The sequence below is a fragment of the Salmo salar genome, chromosome ssa14 (genome assembly GCF_905237065.1).
Source record: "Salmo salar chromosome ssa14, Ssal_v3.1, whole genome shotgun sequence".
Classification (NCBI taxonomy): Eukaryota; Metazoa; Chordata; class Actinopteri; order Salmoniformes; family Salmonidae; genus Salmo; species Salmo salar.
This window is the reverse complement of record NC_059455.1, coordinates 7035980-7058882: the sequence shown is the minus strand read 5'-3', so window position 1 is coordinate 7058882 and position 22903 is coordinate 7035980. Positions and strand designations below refer to the sequence as shown.

The 22903-nt window shown below is 41.1% G+C and overlaps 1 protein-coding gene and 1 pseudogene across 1 annotated transcript in view; both read right to left on the bottom strand.

Annotated features, from left to right (window-relative positions):
• The window catches only part of LOC106568689 (activated CDC42 kinase 1), a 177292-nt gene extending 166015 nt beyond the window's left edge, over positions 1-11277 (bottom strand). The window contains exon 1 of the mRNA XM_014139250.2: positions 11026-11277. The gene's annotated coding sequence lies outside the window, so the exon portion shown is untranslated. The remainder of the gene's footprint in view (positions 1-11025) is intronic.
• Positions 11278-16056: 4779 nt separating this feature from the next.
• Positions 16057-22903, bottom strand: part of LOC106568779 (transferrin receptor protein 1-like) — an 8587-nt pseudogene continuing 1740 nt past the window's right edge.

Sequence of the window (22903 nt, the reverse complement as noted above, 5' to 3'; positions counted from 1 at the left end):
ACAGTTTTAGAAACTTCAGAGTGTTTTCTATCCAAATCTACTAATAATATGCATATCCTACCTTCTGAGTCTGAGAGGAGGCAGTTTAATACTGCCCCCTATAGTGAAGAGGTTAAAGTAATGATGGAATGTCATTTCTCTTTGCTTATTTGAGCTGTTCTTGCCATAATATAGACTTGGTCTTTACCAATGAGGGCCATCTTCTGTATACCACCCCTACCTTGTCACAACACAACCGATTGCCTCAAACACATTAAGGAAAGAAATTCCACAAATTAACAAGGCATACCAGTTAATTGAAATGCATTCCTGGGGTCTCCTGACCCCTCCTGTCTCAGCCTCCAGTATTTATGCTGCAGTAGTTTATGTGTCGGGGGGCTAGGGTCAGTCTGTTACATCTGGAGTATTTCTCTTGTCTTATCCGGTGTCCTGTGTGAATTTAAATATGCTCTCTCTAATTCTCTCTCTCTCGGAGGACCTGAGCCCTAGGACCATGCCTCAGGACGACCTGGCATGATGACTCCTTGCTGTCCCCAGTCCACCTGGCCGTGCTGCTGCTCCAGTTTCAACTGTTCTGCCTGCGGCTATGGAACCCTGACCTGTTCACCGGACATGCTTGTTGCACCCTCGACAACTACTATGATTATTATTATTTGACCATGCTGGTCATTTATGAACATTTTAACATCTTGACCATGTTCTGTTATAATATCCACCCGGCACAGCCAGAAGAGGAATGGCCACCCCTCAGCCTGGTTCCTCTCTAGGATTTTGGCCTTTCTAGGGAGTTTTTCCTAGCCACCGTGCTTCTTTCACATGCATTGCTTGCCGTTTTAGGATGGGTTTCTGTACAGCACTTTGAGATATCAGCTGATGTACGAAGGGCTATATAAATAAATGTAATTTGATTTGATTTGATTCCAGGTGACCAACTCATGAAGCTGGTAGAGAGAATGCCAAGAGTGTGCAAAGCTGTCATCAAAGCAAAGGGTGGCTACTACTTGTTTAACACTTTTTTGGTTACTACCTGATTCCATATGCGTTATTTGTCTTCACTATTATTCTACATGTAGAAAATAGTAAAAAAATAAAGAAAAACCCTGGAATGAGTAGTTGTGTCCAAACTTTTGACTGGTACTGTATATAAAAAAAAATCTCTGCATTGTTGGAAAAGGACCCGTAAGTAAGCATTTCACTGTTAATCTACATCTGTTGTTTACGAAGCATGTGGAAAATAATATTTTATTTGATTATTTATTTGTGATCAGAGAAAATATTAATGATCAAATTTGGTTTATTTTCAAACTTCGGGTGGCTAGGATACCTTGACGTTATCAATCCAAAATGATTGACAAAATGATTGACTGGAATTAAATCAATCAATACAATAGTGATGACAATGTGCTGTGTGAGTAACTTTTCAATGACATATGCAAAGAACTACACAATGTAATCCCGCATAAAGAAAGCTCAGCCCTGTTAGTTCCATTATCCAATCGCAATTCTGTATTATTATTTTTTTACCATATGACCTGATGAGAGAGAACTGGTCCCATCATAGCCCATATAAAACCATTTTACAACTAGGGTCCAGAGTTACCCGTTTAGGTTAGCCTACCAGATCAGGGGGGAAAACTCTGGGCCCCAAGAAAACACTCCTAAGGTTTAGTGTTAATTTTAGCACTTTTTATTTTATTTAGTCTAGTCATTCATTTGGACTAAATCTCAAAAGGTTGGTATAGTATCTAAATTGACTTGCATATGTCAAAATGTATTATCAAAATGTCTATATTTTTTTGGGTGGTGACCTCAAGTGACTACCAAAAAATAAATAATAAGAAATAAATATTTTGGCGGTTGAGGAATGCCCAAGGGGCCCCCAGGGGACTCAATGAATCAAACCGATTCACAGACAGGACTGACTGTACACCCACCTAGTGTAGGGTTAGGACCGGAGAGAAACACCACTCCATTCTTCACCATGCCCTCACAAATGATTCCTTTGTCCTTAGAAAATACACACTTCAGACTTCCTGGGATATAAACCACCAAGAGATATACATGAAGAGGCACGCACACTTATACTATACACACGCTACTATACATAGCTAAAAAAGCCATACAACCCTAGTTTGCATTTATTTGATCATTGTAGATTTTATTTACATACTGCCCCCCCCCCACAACAAACGCAGGGAGGACAGTCATTGATACAAACCAGTCCTTTCACCTAGGCCTAATGTAGATGGTCAATGTTGTAAGGTTCATTACCGTATCTGAATTGTCATTAAAAACAGGCAATTTTCCATGGTACAACATTGCATCAGAATTGCACCATGGCTGTGATATGACTGTGATCCATTAATTGGGTGAATTTTTTTGAACGACAAACTCCAGAGAAAATGGAAGTGGTCCAGTTCACCCAGTCAAGTAATTGCTGATTCATGCCCGAACAGTACAGCGAGGCCTTTCACTGATGTGGTCATAATGAAGTCATCACGCCACTGTTAGAAAAACAAGGGCGATTGAATGGGCAATCTTTATTAATCATGAGCACTTGAACACAGACAACTGGCATTGTTTCTTTGCGCAATTGTTCCACGTGTTTGGACAAAACCCCCTAAGAGGTGATGTTTAAGGGCAGTACTATTGGTACTGACTAAGGCTTTGCTTTAAGTGTTGTAACATGCAATGCTGTTTGTCTTGATCTCCCGTTATTTGAATCTTGTAAGTAGCCTACTCGACAAATATATTTTAAAAAGGCCCTCCGTGTAAGTAAAAAATATAGGCCTAATTAGATCCTACTGATTGAACATTCACAAACTCTTCTTTGTATCGCTAACCTTAACTAGTAGTAAAAACTGATGGTTTGCATGAAATTGTGAACCTACTTTCATCCACAACATACTGTATTTCAATAGAAGATACTAAAGAATATTCCTTCACAGTTGGTAACAGATATAGGACCATCATTCAAAGCAAGGCTTAAATGTACAAAGTCGTAGCAGGAAATTTGATACAGTACTACAGGGACCAATGTTCTCTCTATCAATTGGAGGAGGTGGATGATATGGCAAAGATGAGTGGGTTCGAAATAAATTCAAGCCTCTAAGGAACAATGAGACAGTGCAGTGAATCCTGTTCTCACACTCATTCACACAGCCTGACCCAGATTAAGACATTTAAATAGTGCACAGAAGTGGCACATCTGCTTCAGGTAGAAACTGGGGATGTGCACGGTTATTTGAATATCCGAATGGACGTTAGTATTCGAGTACTTTGGGTGACCCGACCAAATTCACATAAAAATTTGAGTTTTTATGCCAGACCACTTACTGTTCCGGGTATTCTGTCACTCATTGAAAGAAAACTATAAGATGCAGTAGATTGGTTGTAAGTGCGCCATTTCTACGCTTCCTTTGCTTAAGTTTCGTTTTAGCGTATTTTACTTTCGGTTTTGTACACCAGCTTCAAACAGCTGAAAATATAATATTTTTGGTAATGGAAAACATATTTCACAGCGGTTTAGATTGTGCAATGACTCTCTAAAATATAATTGCTTGTTTTGTCACAAACTGAAATTAGGTGAACTATTCGAATTTTTGCATCCAGGAAATGGCGGAGCGATTTCGGTATAGTGCATCTTTAATTGATCTGGCCTTAATAATTGTGCTAATTGCTTACTTATTTGGAAGTAATCACCCAATTGTCACCCCATCACTACAGCTACTGGATTCTGAAGGGAGTTCCAGCTGGCATCAGGAGTTGGTGAAGAAAATGCATCATAGCTGTTTGGTGAGGCAATTAGTTAAAGGAGATTGACAAATATATTGTCACAGATCATTTGTCACTTATTGTTATCATGACAAAAAAGTAGACTATTTGACAATCTATTAAAGGTGAAAAATACAACGAAGAAAATTGTTTAGCCTATACATTGGGTCTGTAAAAGACAAGTCATATCCTGTTTGATTAGCAAACACTCGGCAAGATTCTAAAACATTTTTGCTCTCAAAATGCGTGGCCTTCTATGGCCTATATAGGCAATTAGGCATTACATGCTACTGTTTTGATCACGAGCACTTGTTAGTGCCAGAAAAGGCATTGATCCTCTCAGGCAGTCAATGAGATATCAGCACCCGAAGCGGTCAGATATTGACTGAGTCCAAAATGCACTCAGGACTCACTGAGGCATGGGAGAGCCAGTCGTTCAGCTTCTGTGAAGAGATTACTGCACTTAATTTAACAACTCCACTTTGCACTGATCAAATAAACTTCCTGATTAGGCCATTCTCACCATTCCCTGTGAGGTTTGTTGAGTGATTAACTATCTAAATTTGAAACACTGAGGGGAGAAGCTTGCCATATAGTGTATGAGAGTGAGTGAAAGTTTGGTGCCTAGTGAATAAGACTATGTGGTGGTCAGTGAATAGCCTAAATAGTCCAAACAAACACAGTAAAATAAATTTAAAAAAATTGGGGGAAAACCCACATGGGACTTTATGCTGTTGGTCACAATCAGGGATTTCAGTTCTACTATTAGCAAAGAGCCATTAACCTTAATTGCTCCAGTAAAAACACTAGATGTGTGTAAATTGGTTACGTAATGACAGGTATAAAACCATAACCACCGTTGCTATCAGATCCCCATATAATGGCACCGGTCTATGCTAATGAGTAGGCTAATGTGCATGTCAGCATGCAGCGGTCTCTACAAAAGACAAATGATCAAATGTGGGAACATGTAAATAATTCCATTAGCAGTAGATTATTTTTGCATCATACAGGTAATCAGATTCTTTGAATGATCCCTACCTGGTTAAGGCACTGAGATTCTCCCACTTCTATGATTTACATTTACATGCAATAACATAATTTGTTGACTAAAAACAGTCCAAATCAATGAAATCACTCATTATTATGAATTTTCTACTCATACTTGTAAGCCATTACCACTGTATCAACAGTATTACCATTGTCAGTGGTAGGATTTTGTCATTATTAGTATAATCCCTGTGAATCTGTACCTTCTGGTTTCTGTATGGGAGTTCTTTGACAGTCTCTGTGGTTCGGCTGTGCTGGGCTGGGGTGAGGCAGGGCACAGTGCGTAGGAGGTAGAGAGCCGTGCTCAGTCAGTAGGCCTAACTGCTGCCCTCAGGCCCCGTATCTGACACCAGGTGTGTGATAAGACACTGCGTGTGAAGGCAGGCAGAGCCCCTATAGAGTGGAGCTACACGATTACGCTCCTTTTCTCCTGCAGGTTCACCTACCTTCTTTTCTGGCGGTTTTCTAACGCTGTTAAACTTGCTTCAAATTGCTAGAGAAGTCTGAATGTGATGCAAAGTACAGCAAACACAAATAATTGACAATGTACAATGAATTTAGATTCTCACGCCAGCCATTGTTATTTTCCCCAGTCGGTCAAATAGTATTAATCTCTTCTCAGATCTGTGTGAATGATTTTACAAATCCATGACTACAGTGCATTCTGAAAGTATTCAGACCCATTTACCTTTTCCACATTTTGTTACGTTACAGGCCATCTAAAATGGCAAAAAAATATATAAATCTCAGTCTACACACACACACATACCTCATAATGACAAAGCAAAAACAGGTTTAGAAGTTTGAGGAATTTGTTCAATTAAAAAACGGAAAATATCAAATTTACATAAGGATTCAGATCCTTCACTCAGTACTTTGTTGAAGCATCTTTGGCAGCGCTTACAGCCTTGGGTCTTCTTCAGTACAGTGGTTTGTCCTTTAAAAGTTGCAGCGTACTGCGGCGCAGCTTGCATGGTGCCGCAGAATTCTATGGCACGTTATTTAAGTGTGAACCATTGGTACCATTAATGCTAGTTAGTGCTAGTTTGACCACCAAAGGGCATCTTTGAGAAGCATTTGATAGCCTTCAATAGTGGCTGTACTAGAGAATTTAAAACCTTTTTGTAAGAACATAGTACATGGGATTGATTAAGAAATTTTGCTAAATTAATTTGATTAATATTATGAGGTTTCTATTCCAAGAAAAACGAAAAACCCTCTGGGTTTCAGTTAGGATGGAACAGAAAATATGGAGCTGTACAATGTGATGGTCGGGAGACGGCTACAGTACTGGGCTATTTAGCAAAGTCTTCTTGGGTATGACGCTACAAGCTTGGCACACCTGTATTTGGGGAGTTTCTCCCATTCTTCTCTGCAGTTCCTCTCAACCTCTGTCTCGTTAGATGGGGAGTATCGCCACACAGCTATTTTCAGGTCTCTCTAGAGATGTTCGATTGGGTTCAAGTCTGGGCTCGGCTGGGCCACTCAAGGACATTTAGAGACTTGTCCCGAAGCCACTCCTGCGTTGTCCTGTTGGAAGGTGAACCTTCGCCCCAGTCTGAGGCCCTCAGTGCTCTGGAGCAGGCTTTTCATCAAGGAACTCTCTCTGTACTTTGCTCCGTTCATCTTTCCCTCGATCCTGACTAGTTTCCCAGTCCCTGAATAACATTTCCACAGCATGCTGCCGCCACCACCATGCTTCACCATAAGGATGGTGCCAGGTTTCCTCCAGACGTGATGCTTGGCATTCAGGCCAAAGAGTTCAATCTTGGTTTTCCATCAGGCCATCTATTTTCTCATGGTCGCAGAGTCCTTTCGGTGCCTTTTGGCAAACTCCAAGCGGGCTGCCATGCCTTTTACTGAGGAGCGGCTTCCATCTGGCCATTACCATAAAGGCCTGATTGTGGAGTGCTGCAGAGATGGGTGTCCTTCTGGAAGGTTCTCCCATCTCCACAAAGGAATTCTGGAGCTCTGTCAGAGTGACCATCAGGTTATTGGTCACCTCCCTGACCAAGGCTCTTCTTCCCCCGATTGCTCAGTTTGGCAGGGTTGTGGTGGTTCCAAACTTCTTCCATTTAAAAATGATGGAGGCCACTGGGTTCTTGGGGACCTTCAATGCAATATAAATGTTTTGGTAACCTTTCTCAGATCTGTGCCTCGACACAATCCTGTCTCAGAGCTCTACGGACAATTCCTTCGACCTAATGATTTGGTTTTTGCTCTGACATGCACTGTTAACTGTGGGATCTTATATAGACAGGTGTGTGCCTTTCCAAATCATGTCCAATCAATTGAATTTACCACAGGTGGACTCCAATCAAGCTGGATTAACATCAAGGATGATCAATGGAAACAAGATGCACCTGAGCTCAATTTTGAGTCTCATAGCAAAGGTTCTGAATACTTATGTAAATAAGGTACCTGTTTTTTATGTTTAATACACTGCTCAAAAAAATAAAGGGAACACTTAAACAACACAATGTAACTCCAAGTCAATCACACTTCTGTGAAATCAAACTGTCCACTTAGGAAGCAACACTGATTGACAATCAATTTCACATGCTGTTGTGCAAATGGAATAGACAACAGGTGGAAATTATAGGCAATTAGCAAGACACCCCCAATAAAGGAGTGGTTCTGCAGGTGGGGACCACAGACCACTTCTCAGTTCCTATGCTTCCTGGCTGATGTTTTGGTCACTTTTGAATGCTGGCGGTGCTTTCACTCTAGTGGTAGCATGAGACGGAGTCTACAACCCACACAAGTGGCTCAGGTAGTGCAGCTCATCCAGGATGGCACATCAATGCGAGCTGTGGCAAGAAGGTTTGCTGTGTCTGTCAGCGTAGTGTCCAGAGCATGGAGGCGCTACCAGGAGACAGGCCAGTACATCAGGGGACGTGGAGGAGGCCGTAGGAGGGCAACAACCCAGCAGCAGGACCGCTACCTCCGCCTTTGTGCAAGGAGGAGCAGGTAGAGCACTGCCAGAGCCCTGCAAAATTACCTCCATCAGGCCACAAATGTGCATGTGTCACTAATGCTAAATGCAGCACTAACCTTAGATGATCTTCATCAGATGACAACCCTAGGCCATTATGTTATACAATACATGCATGTTTTGTTCAATCAAGTTCATATTTATATCAAAAAACAGCTTTTTACATTAGCATGTGACTAGCATGTGACTAGCATTCCCACCGAACACTGCCGGTGAATTTACTAAATTACTCACGATAAACGTTCACAAAAAGCACAACAATTATTTTAAGAATTAAAGATACAGAACTCCTCTATGCACTCGATATGTCCGATTTTGAAATAGCTTTTCGGTGAAAGCACATTTTGCAATATTCTCAGTAGATAGCCCGGCATCACAGGGCTAGCTATTTAGACACCCAGCAAGTTTAGCACTCACCAAAGTCAGATTTACTATAAGAAAAATGTTATTACCTTTGCTGTCTTTGTCAGAATGCACTCCCAGGACTTCTACTTCAATAACAAATGTTGGTTTGGTCCCAAATAATCCATTGTTATATCCAAATAGCGGCGTTTTGTTCGTGCGTTCAAGACACTATCCGAAAGGGTAAATAAGGGTGACGAGCATGGCGCAATTCGTGACAAAAAAAATTCTAAATATTCCATTACCGTACTTCGAAGCATGTCAACCGCTGTTTAAAATCAATTTTTATGCCATTTTTCTCATAAAAAAGCGATAATATTCTGACCGGGAATCTGCGTTTAGGTAAACCGACGAAAGAAAATGAAGCTGCCTCGATATCGTTCAGCTTTTTCCCGGGCTCTGAGAGCCTATGGGAGCCGTAGGAAGTGTCACGTTATAGCAAAGATCCTCAGACTTCAATAAAAAGAGCCAAGATGAAACACAACTTGTCAGACAGGCCACTTCCTGCATGGAATCTTCTCAGGTTTTGGCCTGCCATATGAGTTCTGTTATACTCACAGACACCATTCAAACAGTTTTAGAAACTTTAGGGTGTTTTCTATCCAAAGCCAATAATTATATGCATATTCTAGTTACTGGGCAGGAGTAGTAACCAGATTAAATCAGGTACGTTTTTTATCCGGCCGTGTCAATACTGCCCCCTAGCCCTAACAGGTTAATCTATAATTCTTTGAATAACTGTTTAATATTTTATCCATGTTTTATAATGAGTATTTTTGTAAATTCACCGACAATTTTGGGGGAGATACATTCTGGGGTGTCAGTTGTTGATGTGTGCAAGGGTCCCTGGTTCGAGCCCGGGTTGAGGCGAAGAGAGGGACGGAACCTACACTGTTACACTTGCACACATCAACAACTGACACCCCACGAAGCATCGTTACCCATCGCGCCACAAAAGCCGCGGCCCTTGCTATGCAAGGGGAAACCCTACTTCAAGTCTCAGAGCGAGTGACGTCGCTGATTGAAACGCTATTAGCGCGCACCACCGCTAACTAACTAGCTAGCCATTTCACATCGGTTACACTCTTTGACCTCCTCCTTTTCCGCAGCAACCAATGATCCGGGTCAACAGCATCAATGTAACAGTGTAGGTTCCGTCCCTCTCTTCGCCCCAACCCGGGCTCGAACCAGTGACCCTTGCACACATCAACAACTGACACCCCACGAAGCATCGTTACCCATCGCGCCACAAGGGGAAATCCTACTTCAAGTCTCAGAGCGAGTGACGTCACTGATTGAAATGCTGTTAGCGCGCACCATCGCTAACTAACTAGCCATTTCACATCGGTTACACATGCACCATCTTAGCTGCCGCAAATCTATAATTGTCCAGCTTCTTTGCAGGAGCTAGTCGCTTCAGCCACAAATACCAAACATGGATTTAATATCTTTCTAAGTTATGTTATGTTTCTCAAACATGTTGAGAAGATGTTGGACAAACCGCACACACAACTGGAAGAGTAGCCCAAGTTCAAATGTAATTTTAGTTAACATTCTGGCTTGTAAAGAACATTTACACAATTTTGCACACAAATGTCTCAGGCTGTATATACCAATTAATTGTGTATTACAGCCAGACTAATCAGACTAGTGCCAGTGGGGTAAGCCTCAATGACACCATGAATCATTGTTCCACTCAGGATATTACACTTACTTGCAAAATGTAATATAAATATACACCATTAAAAGGCGTTAACTTATCTGCACATGATAGACAGACATTGCCAAAGCTCCAAATTGAAGAGACGGGACATGGTTAGTGAACTTGACTTGCAGTTGACAAATGGTCCATTGCCATACCACACCTATACTCTATCAATATAGCATACCGAAGTTCACAAAGTTGTCACATGTAGTAGCCTGGGTATCTGTTCTTTAACCAGGCAGCAAATATTATTATAGAAAAAGGCTAACATCCTGCACCCGAGAACTGGGTATTCTGCTCCATGAATTGTGGTGTTGTTGGACTAGCTAGCGAACTAGCCCTAGATCATGACTCTCAGTTCCATTTATTACTTACACAGAAGTCATTGGACAATGGCGACTTCTGTACAGATGAGTTTTGTGTTAAGAGCCCCACATGTCGGTTTAAACCGCTAAGGCGGTTTTGGAAGCTTGACAAGGACCTTATCTTTCACATCAACAAGAAATCATTTTCAGAAAGCAAAAGGTTAAATTGATAGTACACCTTTATAGGGTTGTCTATATTTCCATGTCACTGCGCTTGTTTATGGAAAGGGGGAGATAGTGTGGACTACCTGTGCTATTAGCTATGTCTCCCCGAACACCTGTGTGTAAACAGAAGACCAACGCCACAAACGAGGTGTTACTTCAAAAAAAAACTGTTGGCTGCAACTATTTTGCATTGTGAAATAATTTTGGATGTGTTATGGAAGTAGAGGTATTTATGTTTCTAGAACCGTACCACAATTGAGAATCGATTCACGTTTAGATTGAGTATTTGGCTGTTTTGTCTTCCAGAGCCAATTCGCCTTTATGAAAAACATAGCAAAGTTCCTTGGACTATACTGCACTAACGTTAGGCTACTTTATTCCATTATTGGGCTAGCGAGCTACATATTCTCTTTCCGCCTTAGCTAGACGTTCACAATTATGAAGTGGATAAGGTGTCAATATTTAGACTGACAAAGTGTAGCTATAATTAATTCAATGGAGGGGGGAAAAATTTTTTAGCGAGTATTTTCCAAAGGCATTTTCGTTATCAGCCCAATGTCACAGCCTACCTGCCGATCTCTGCTCCTTTCTCTCACAGCGTTGCTCCCTCGCGAGACTTGTTTAGATGCCTGTTTCTCTAACAAACAAGTAAATTACTTTAAGACATAACATTTTCTAAACTCTTCAGTTCCTTCTGAAAACTTAAACATTGATAACTATTATATTCTCAATTGGCTGTATTTTATGCTTGCTTGCATCTGCTCGAGACAAATTAGGTATTGCGTTGCTGGCGTCAACACTCAATGGGCCAGTTCATTTTGCAAGGCCTGGTGCCCGGGTTGAGTCGATATTTAATTTAACGACCAATGGAATGGTGTAGAATGTTTATACCCCGCAACCCTTTGCACCGGGACATGCAAAAAGAACTCGCCCAATTCTTCGCTTTCTCTGTACACGCTCAACGCTGTCAGCCCACTCTTAAAGGCACTTGTCCCTGTTTTGACACAATTTATGACTACTCATAAAATACAGTACTTTCTGAACGTTAATAGTCGTGCCTATACGTACACCTACACTATTTAAAATACATTTGACTGCAATTTCACGTATACACACAAAATAATGCTGAATGCAATTATTAAATGTTTCTTTGCTGACTGACTTTGCTGTCATGTACAGCCAGTGTTTTTTATATTCGTGCTTCTACGTGCTTCTACACCTGCATTGCTTGCTGTTTCGGGTTTTAGGCTGGGTTTATGTACAGCACTTTGAGATATCAGCTGATGTAAGAAGGGCTATATAAATACATTTGATTTGATTTGATTATATTCATATATACTTCATCTTAAGCTGTAAAGCTGTAAGTGGTTTCACATAATTGTAATACTGTAAATAAAAAGTGTAGGAAGAGCATGTGCTGGTTAACTGCTCCATTCACTTTATATGGCAATCATATTTTGAAGAAATACTGTATCTCCATTGACTGTAGTGTATGCAATGATGTATATAAACCCTTGATAGAAATGCAATGTTTTGGCCATGGAGAGGTTTGAAGCCACCGGTTGGCCATATTGGCACTTCTCAGAAAAGCAGTCCTCCATAGGAATGCCATAGGAATTAATGTAATTCTGCATTTAAAATACATTTCATTTATTTCTGTATTTTTGTTGTTGTAGTGGGGACAGTAAAATTATACTTTAAGGAAAATGTTTTATATAATTTTCATGGTGGGCTCCCGAGTGGAGCAGCGGTCTAAGGCACTGCAGCTCAGTGCTAGAGGCATCACTACAGACCCTGGGTCAATTCCAGGCTGTATCACAACCAGCTGTGATTTGGAGTCCCATAGGGGACAATTGGCCCCAGCGTCGTCTGGGTTAGGGTTTGGCCGGGGTAGGCCGTCATTGTAAATAAGAATTTGTTCTTAACTGACTTGCCTAGTTAAATAAAGGTAAAATAAAAAATTATGTTTAGCTCACATAATATAATGTAAAAGTATGCATTAAGGTGTCTGTAATAGAACACAATTGGCAAAAACACATTACAAAATGTATTTCTATAACTTCCAAAATATGTTTTACAATGTTGGGGAATGCCAAAATGGAGGCGCGGTGCTTGACACAGTACCCGGTGAGTCAACTTGTGTATATGTAAGTCATTGAGTTTGTCACTGGATTTGTGCATGTAGAAAGTTTCCCTGGTAGGTTGTTATCATTGTCCTCTGTCGTCATCAAGTGGTGATATTGTGAAACTACATGGCCAGGCTAACACCCGTGTGAACGTTCATGCGTCCATCACTCAATGTGTTCATGCCTTCATTACTCAATCTCACATTTATTTAATTTCATTTATGCATTCATATAATAAGTAATGTATTATCAAACTTATACCTACCATGTAGTGCAAGCACTACAATTTACAGTCAAAGAGGAAGCGTATCTCTACAACCAACAACCCCAGAATGGCCTCCAGTTGCTCCATCTCATCAGGCAAGGGTATATAACGGGTTCTAAAAACTGTGGACTTTGGTGGAGACAGGGTTTGTGTGCATAGATTTACAATATCCTTTGTTATAGGGTGGTTCGAGTTTAGTCCCACATGGGCTGGATTAGTAATTCTCTTTAGGTCTTTCTGTAGAGCACCGGGTGTACCTGCTGCTTTCTCCCTACATTGAGTAGACAGGAATATAGCATTGACGTGAATATCAGTTGAAGTATAACTCAGTAAAATCTTTGAAATTGCTGCATTTATATTATTGTTCAGTGTATATGGGCAAAAATCCTCCATGACACACCAAGGTGAAAAGCAACATTGAACTGAAAATGTCTACCCTGGCCTGAAATGTATTTTTCTACTCCTGCAATAGTCTACACATATTGCCTTTCAGACATGTGTTACATGTGTTACATTCTTGACATTTGACAAAAGACAAAAACACCATGATTTATTGCAGCAAACACAGGAGACAAGCAATTTTGCCTGCTGTCCTAAACAAACAAAAAAACATTTTTCAAACATCTGATAAGTAGTCTTTTCAAAATATGCTACCCACAGTTTTTCAATCTGTAAAAAAATGTCATTTAAATGTCCCCAAAGGGATTTCAAAGCCATGTTATCCAGTCCTAAAAAAATAAAACATTTTGTGACTTGTGAAATGACAACTCAGTCTACCTGTAGAGCAGATGTGTGTCGGACAGTCAAATACTCAGTCAACGAGTCTCCCATAAACAAATAAACAACACGTTTAAGAACAATACTTTTAGTGACTGCTGTGCAAGTTAGGAAGTTGTTCTTTAGAACATTCATGTTATTTTCCATCAGTAATACTCCGTTCTAAATTCATAACTTCTGGCTTTTTTGTGTCTCCTTGGGCTTACGCTAACAAACGACAGGTTCTCATACACATCCAAATTATACTCAAACATCTTAAAATCAATAACTACAATGATTGCAAAGAAGTGTCGATAAAGCAAAAACAATATACACCACAGAAAACTGGATTTCTTTACATTACCATTCGCAAAATAACAAGGTGCAGATAGATTACCTTAGCCCCTAAAGAAAACAGAACGTACAGCAACCGAAAAAAAGGTAACTTGCTTACACTTTACTCAACCTGCAGGTATAATGCAATTATAATGCATTGTAAGACTTGTCATAAGCATTTATGACCCCCTATAATGTCTTATCTCGTAATGATTCGGACTAAATAAACAGACAGTTAATAAACATTACTTACATAGAAATATAACATTATTAGCCTTAAAATAAGACAATGGCACATACATGCTTTAAAGGTAATAAAACATTATACCTGCAGTCTACGTTAAGTATAACTGACAATTTCATACGAACAGAATCATCAGGAAATAAGATCCACATTTAGGTCTTAAATATTTTGTGGAAACAAACTGCTTTGACCACATCGATTACACACAGTCTCGGCTTTAACATTTGCACTACTAAATCAGTTCTTTATGAAACTGATCAACAAGAGAACAGCACTTGGTAGAAATCAGATGCTAGCTCACTACAGTGTCACGGTTATAGGGGTTGCGATGACATGATAGGGAACGTCAAGCGCCGCAAGAGGTTTGTAGATGCAGACAACATTATATACCACATTATGGAAGACACTGCTCCCGATAATGTTTCAGGATTAGAAAGTGTACATACTGTACACCAAGAGACCCGTACTAGAGACCGCCTTGAGTGTTCACCTAAACGCAATTACACAACAAACGTCTGTTGAACGTCAGTTTGAGGTGTCGATTCAGAATAAATGAACGGCTGGCGGCCTCCTGACTGGTGCTGCAGTGTAAGTCTCTGCATTACAGTGCTGAGGCGCCACTACAGCCTGGGGTTTGATCTGTGGCCGGGAATCCCATAAGGGTGGTGCACATTGGCCCAGCACCGCCCGGGTTTGGGGAAGGGATGGCCGGTTGGGGATTCCTTGTCTCATCGCGCTCCTTGTGGCAGGCCGGGCGCCTGCAAGCTTACATCGGTCATCAGTCAAACGGTGTTTCCTCCGACACATTGGTACAGCTGACTTCCGAGTTAAGCGAGAGGTGTGTTAAGAAGCAGCGCTTCTTGACGAGTCATGTTTCTGAGGACACGTCTGAGGACACGTCTCGACTCCGTTGGGGAGTTGCAGCGATGAGACAATTGGATATTACGAAATTGGGGGGAAAAATGGGGAAAATAATAACGGCTACCTCGCAGGATCTGCAGTCGTTTGTAAAATAATTGAGTGAATGGATTGCGGTATGGGCTGGTCTCTAGTATGAGTTGGTCGGTCTGACAGGTACACTGCCATAGCAGATGCTGCATTGTCATCTGCCATTCTGCCCCTGAACAAGGCAGTTAACCCACTGTTCCTAGGCCGTCATTGAAAATAATAATTTGTTCTTAATTGACTTGTCTAGTTAAATAAAGGTAACATTTTTAAAAAATGACAGTATAACTGTCATAATTATGGAAGGCACTGCTCCCGATAATACAAATAAAATAAGGCGTTAAAAATGATCTATAGTGAACCCTGTCACTGAAAAATAAAGAAGGAAATAGACATTTTCAGTGCCATGTGGTGAAGACCCTTTATCTCCCCCAGGTTTAAGCTATTGTATTTATGTAAGCAGGCCATTCTGAGAGCTCACAAATGTGGTGTGAGGATGTTGCTTGAAGCGTATAAAACAAGGGCTATAGCCCTTGGTCTAACGACAACTGAACATCATTGACTAGGTTAGGTTCAATTCTGTCTTACCTTCTGAACTGAATGTAAGTTTTATCCCCTTTGTCAACATCTCTCAGCCTTGGTCTACACATTTTTCTGCCAATGAGATCTCTCTACAACAGCCCAGGTTTAATCAAATGTAAAGTAACAACAGTGTCGAAATAACAGCAGTCTGACTGTGATTGTGTTCATGGTAGGTAATAACACAGAAATTACCTTTTTGTTGTATTCACAAAGTGCCTCAGATCGAACACACACACACACACACACACACACACACACACACACACACACACACACACACACACACACACACACACACACACACACACACACACACACACACACACACACACACACACACACACACACACACACACACTTGTGTTTGTGATATTATATATTGGGCTAAAACTGCATCATCAGTTTCACTACATTCAAAATGTTCTGTTTTACCATGCTAAGATATTTGACATAAGTAGGCAATTTGTCAATTGTTTTAAACACCAATGTACAAATGTGTCGTTAATCACACGTCATTGTGAATGCACTTCAGGAAAGCATTTTTTTCCGCAAGAGTAACAATGGCTTTTCACTTATATTTCTCAAACACAAATTCAATTTAGGCAGTTGAATTATCGAAAAAAGGGGAGGTTTTGTGTTATGGATTTCAATACGTAGATTTTGTAGATAAGTAGATTTCCTCTACTTAATTTTCCTGAATGGGTGAACCTCTGATGGTGCTCTGACCTATGGCTATATTACTAACTTGGGTGTTTTGTTTAATGGGACAATAAATGTCAAGACAGGCTATGATCTCGTTAAATGGACCAGACGTTCCCCACCAGTGAGTTGGCACAGCCCTGGATGGTCCAGGTTGCCAAGGCAAACTGATTCCGGAACAGATCAAGGTCGGCTTCTGGGTGGTTGCTCTGCAGGGCGTCCAGGTGGTCCGACAGAGCCTTCAGGGTGTGGGAGCCTGAGCCCACCAGGATGTGGCGGAACGGAGTCTCCCTGGGAGACACGTATGGGGTCAGGAAGTCCCTCTCCACCTAAAGGAGGAAGTGATGTAGAGAAAACAGGTAAGTAAGTAAAGGTTTCAGTATCGTCCTCCACCCAAGGTTTCACAATGATCCATGTGCGCAGGCACTGTCGAGCTGTAATGTAGAATCTTGGTAATTCTCAAATGAAGTGGCTTATCTTCCTATTGGTGTCATAATTACTTGAAATTCAAAATCATGTGACTTTACATGGTCAAATTCCATCAAAAGAGATCCTCAAATGACCAGACAACACTTGAGGTTTTGAGGAATGAGAGGACAGGCATTCACCCTCATGATACGGTCGTTGATGCAGCGGCACATCGCCACATCCTACAGGTCGCTGTTCTGGATGGCATCGGTCAGGCTGCGGGAGACTTGGTTGTAGGAGCCAGATGCGGACATCAGCCACTGGACAGTCAGGGCCTTGGGCAACATCTCGGGCTGCAACTGGGGTCAACAACAATCAAGATCAAAATAATTGAGCAGAGGCGTCAACAGAAATGCTGATAAAACAAAAAAATGTGGAGGAAATAAACAATACAGAATAAAACAAAATCACAGGCAGGCAGACTAAACAATATTTTATTGTTAATTCTCCAATGGCTTCACCAAAATCACCAAGTTCACGTTTCTATACCTGTACGGTTTCTTAACATCTAGCTACCAGACAGCGAACATATCCTTTCCCACCATCCAAGCCACTGGATTGTGCTGTGCTGAAATGAAGCATTTAGGCCTCGACTTACCCTCTGCATGGTGTTGACCTTTCGCTTAATGTTGGCCACATGGCTTTGGATCTGGAAGTTGTACTTCTCCAAGTCCAGGCGCAGCAGGTGGTCGTGGACCAGCCGCAGGGCCATTTGCCCAGCGATCTGCCCCGTAGACACAGCGAGCTTGGCCACCTGGTTGGACGTGGCTCCGTACAGATTTTTGCGTGTATCCTGCAGTGTCCCGATATATGGGTATTCCTCGCCCTGAGACACAGTAAAATAAGGATAAGGGTAAAGAATGTCAACAATTACATGTACCATACTTAAAAATGTATGCATGCATGACTAAGTCGCTTTGCTAAATGTTATACACACTGAATAAAAAGTGCGGCATATCAAGATGCTGATTTAAACAGCATAAGCATTATACAGGTGCACCATGTGCTGGAGACAATAAAAGGCCACTGAAATGTGCAGTTTTGTCACACAACGCCACAGATATCTCAAGTTGAGGAAGCGTGCAATTGGCATGCTGACTGCAGGAATGTCCAACAGAGCTGTTGCCAGAGAATTGAATGTTAATTTCTCTACCATAAGCCGCCTCCAATGTCATTTTGGAGAATTTGCCACCACAGCCAACAGGCCTCAAAACCGCAGACCACGTGTAACCACACCACTCCAGGACCTCCACATCTGGCTTCTTCACCTGCGGGATCATCTGAGACCAGCCATCCGGACAGCGAATGAAACTGTGGGTTTGCACAACCAAATAATTTCTGCACAAAATGTCGTCAGAAACAGTCTCAGGGAAGCTCATCTGCGTGCTCGTCGTCCTCACCAGGGTCTTGACCTGACCAAAGTTTGGTGTCATGACCGACTTCATTGGGAAAATGCTCACCTTCGATGGCCACTGGCACGTTGGAGAAGTGTGCTCTTCAAAGATGAATCACGGTTTCAACTGTCCTGGGCAGATGGCAGACATTGTGTATGGCGTCGTGTGGGTGAGCAGTTTGCTGTTGTAAACGTGAACAGAGCGCCCCATGGTGGCTATGAACAATGAACACAATTGCATCTTATCGATAGCAATTTGAATGTACAGAGACACCAAGATGAGATCCGGAGGCCCATTGTTGTGCCATTCAGCCGCCGCCATCTCATGTTTCACCATGATAATACACAATTCTTGATACACACGGTAAACTGTTGCGCATGAAAAACCCAGCAGCGTTCGACTTCTTGACATAAATTGGGGCGCCTGCCACCTACTACCATACCCCTTTCAAAGGCATCTACAGTTGAAGTCAGAAGTTTACATGCACTCAATTAGTATTTGGTAGAGTTGCCTTTAAATTGTTTAACTTGGGTCAAACGTTTTGGGTGGCCTTCCACAAGCTTCCCACAATAAGTTGGGTGAATGTTGTCCCATTCCTCCTGACAGAGCTGGTGTAACTGAGTCAGGTTTGTAAGCCTCCTTGCTTGCACATGCTTTTTCAGTTCTGCCCACAAATGTTCTATAGGATTGAGTTCAGGGCTTTGTGATGACCATTCCAATACCTTGACTTTGTTGTCCTTAAGCCATTTTGCCACAACTTTGGAAGTATGCTTGGGGTCATTGTCCATTTGGAAGACCCATTTGCAACCAAGCTTTAACTTTCTGACTGATGTCTTGAGATGTTGCTTCAATATATCCACATTATCTTGATCCTCATGATGGCATCTATTTTGTGAAGTGCCCCAGTCCCTCCTGCAGCAAAGCATCCCCACAACATAATGCTGCCACCCCCGTGCTTCATGGTTGGGATGGTGTTCTTTGACTTGCAAGCCTCCTCCTTTTTCCTCCAAACCAAACAATGCATTCTGTATACATAAATAAAATACACCATACACAACCATTACAACTCCATCCAGGTTGATGTAAGAGAAGGCTTTCATGTTTAGATTAAACAAATAACCCTAAAAACAGAAAGGAGTTGAGACAGAGTATCCAAGTAAAAAAAAAAAAAATTGGTCTATGGTTTGCATTAATATCAAGTGTGCTGTTCTTACTTCCAATCACTCGGGGGCACCAACACTCCCATACTCTCCATCACTCCAGCTGGCAAACACAATGCTCCTCCTGGGCTTAAAGCCATCTGTCATAAGGAAACAGACAGGAATCATAGGATAAACCTCATTTTATCATCATTCACAGTTGGTTGCCTCCTTACAGGCTATGGGGATATGTTATTTATAATGTGTAACCATTCTTTTTTTGTATTACTATATCTGTACTGTATGCAGAGTATGTGGACATTCTTCTGTCTGTGTATTGTTAATTGTAAGACAATGTCAGCACCACTTCACCAGGTCAAATTCCTGGTACATGTAAATGGCAGATAAAAGAGATCTATAGGCCACTTTTTAAATCTTTAGACTTCTCCTGTAATGTGCCCAGTTAATGTGAACAAAACCCCACAGTCACCTAAAATGAGTCTTTATTGACCACAAATGACAGAAATACTCCTTGAGATTTATTGAATACATTAGAATTAACCCCAGACACTCGATGAACACATTTCAGAGAATTGATATTTAAGGCCAAAATAGTATAGTAGATTAGAGACCGGGGATTCCAGACTAAATAATTTAATCGCAACGTAACACAATATATTTTCTTAATATAATCTTACTTATAAAGACAATAACTTAAGAACTGTAATAGACTACTGAGATGGTATTCAATAAATACGTTTTTTCATCTAACATGTCCAAGAAGGAATGCATGATTCAAGATTTTTGATATGCAACCTAATCCAGTGATTGCCAACCCAAAATTCATGACAATTAGGCCCTTATTGTTATATTTTACTGTCAAAATAGGGCTCCAGACTTTTTTTTTATTCAATAGAGATGAATTTGCCTTCATCTTTAGGTCCACTAATCTTACACAGGCCTAATTGAATTGGTGCTAATTCCCCACCTGAGGAAGTGGAAATTCTAGGGCTCTATAAAATCAACTAACACGAACAGCTACAATGGTAGACAAACAAGCGTACCATACACACACAGACAGGGGCATTCCATGTTGATGCCTCTTCAGAAAGTTGCAGGAAATACAAATCACGGATGCATTCTGTTCATGTCTTTTTATAAATTTGGGCAAATTAATTAATTGTCTAATGAGCTCAATACATTTAATGATTTCATACTATGTTCAATACTTCCCAATGAGAAGTGCACTGATGGCCGATATGCATTTCACGCACATTTTTTACTCACACAGCGAAGTCAAAGGGTCACAAAATATTACTAAATGGTTGCCAACTGGAACCCCGAGGGACCCGTATCCATTATGTCTATTCTATGACTTTTCTATGGTTCGGCCTGGTATCATCACCCACCATTTTTCACCATGTCTGAGATTGCACGGGCCACCTCCACCAACACACTGGTGCCCACGGTGGAGCTGGCAAAGCCTGGCCCCCATGAATCCCTTTGGGCACCGATAACCAAATAACAATCTAGAGCAAGGAAGGCAAAGACACAGCACATGTAAAGGGTGTAAATGAAATGTAAAAGGACATTTGATATTATAGTATTTGCCAATGGGCTTTGTGATGCTAAGCAATAGCAGTTAGCCTCTAAAGTTGGGGTCAATCACATTTTATTTACCTTAATGTGGCCATATCGTCATCGTCTCCCACTTTGCCTACACCTGACCAACCTCTAGGGGCGCTTTGCCCTCCCATCCCGCTGAGTTGAGACAAAGATTTTGTGGAAAAATGTTAGGCACTGATCTAAGGTCAGTTTTTACATTTTAAACCTTAAATGGTTATGGTTAGGAATGGTATGCAGATCCTAGATCTGTGTCTAAGGTCCAACTTCTACTACACGTAGAGCTTGGATAAGTTGATGAAAACCTACTTCATGATAGTCGGCGGTGATGGTCTGGGCCTGGATGCTGGGGAGGCCTGAGGACTGGACAGGGGGAAACTGGGTGTGGTTGAAGGGGGGGAACCCGGGGGTGTAAGGGTCGCCTGAGCCAAGATGGACCTGGACACGGAAAGACGGAGACAAATGACATGGTGAACCATGACCTTTGTGTTTGTTCTAGCCCTGAACTAACAGACAATTAAACTAATTGCCAAGCCTTTGATTAGTTAAATCAGGTGTGTTGGTACAGGGCTAAAACAAGAATGTGCACCTCTTGGACTAGAATATAGTGATGGTTTCATTAGAGTTTAAATAAGAATAAGAGCTGAATAAGATGAACAAATAAACTCAGCCAAAAAAGAAACGCCCCTTTTTCAGGACCCTGTTTTTCAAGGATAATTCGTAAAAATACAAACAACTTCACAGATCTTCATTGCAAAGGGTTTAAACACTGTTTCCCATGCTTGTTCAGTGAACCATAAACATTTAACCTGTTGGGGATAGGGGGCAGTATTTGCACGGCCGGATAAAAAACGTACCCGATTTAATCTGGTTACTACTCCTGCCCAGTAACTAGAATATGCATATAATTAGTAGATTTGGATAGAAAACACTCTAAAGTTTCTAAAACTGTTTGAATGGTGTCTGTGAGTATAACAGAACTCATATGGCAGTCAAAACCCTGAGACAAATCCTAACAGGAAGTGGAAATCTGATGTGTGGAATCACTTTCAAGCTTTGCCATTGAAACACACAGGGACTTATTAATCATTTAGCACTTCCTAAGGCTTCCACTAGATGTCAACAGTCTTTACAAAGTGGTTTGAGTCTTCTATGGTAGAAACTGACCCAAACAGAGGCTTGGGAAGTTGGTCACAGGGGGAGGGCCATTACTACTATGACGCGGGCGCCCATGGGAACCCTTTTGTTCCGAAACGTTTAGTAAGACAATGCAATCGTCCGCCTTGAATATTATTGAAGCTCTGGTTGAAAAAGGCCCTAAAGATTTATGTTATACAACGTTTGACATGTTTGAATGAACGTAAATATATATTTTTTGCACATTCGTGACGACAAGTCTCGCGCGCTTCAGTACATTATGAGTAGCCTTCGGAACATGCTAACAAGAAGGAACTATTGGGACATAAATGATTAACTTTTTCGAACAAAACTACATTTGTTGTGGACCTGGGATTCCTGGAAGTGCCTTCTGATGAAGATAATCAAAGGTAAGGGAATATTTACAATAGTATATTTGATTTTAGATGGTTCCAAGATGGCGCTAACATGTATCGCCTAGCCTATTTTTCTGAGCATACCACGTCGTTTATTGCAAAGTGTGATTTCCCAGTAAAGTTATTTTTAAATCTGGCAATGCGGTTGCATTCAGGAGATGTTAATCTATAATTCTTTGAATGACAATATTCCATTTTAACAATGTTTTCGAATAGTAATTTTGTAAATTGTAGCGCTGATCCACCGGAAGCATTTGAGGGAAAATATTTTCTGAACGTCACGCGCCAATGTAAAATGCTGTTTTTATATATAAATA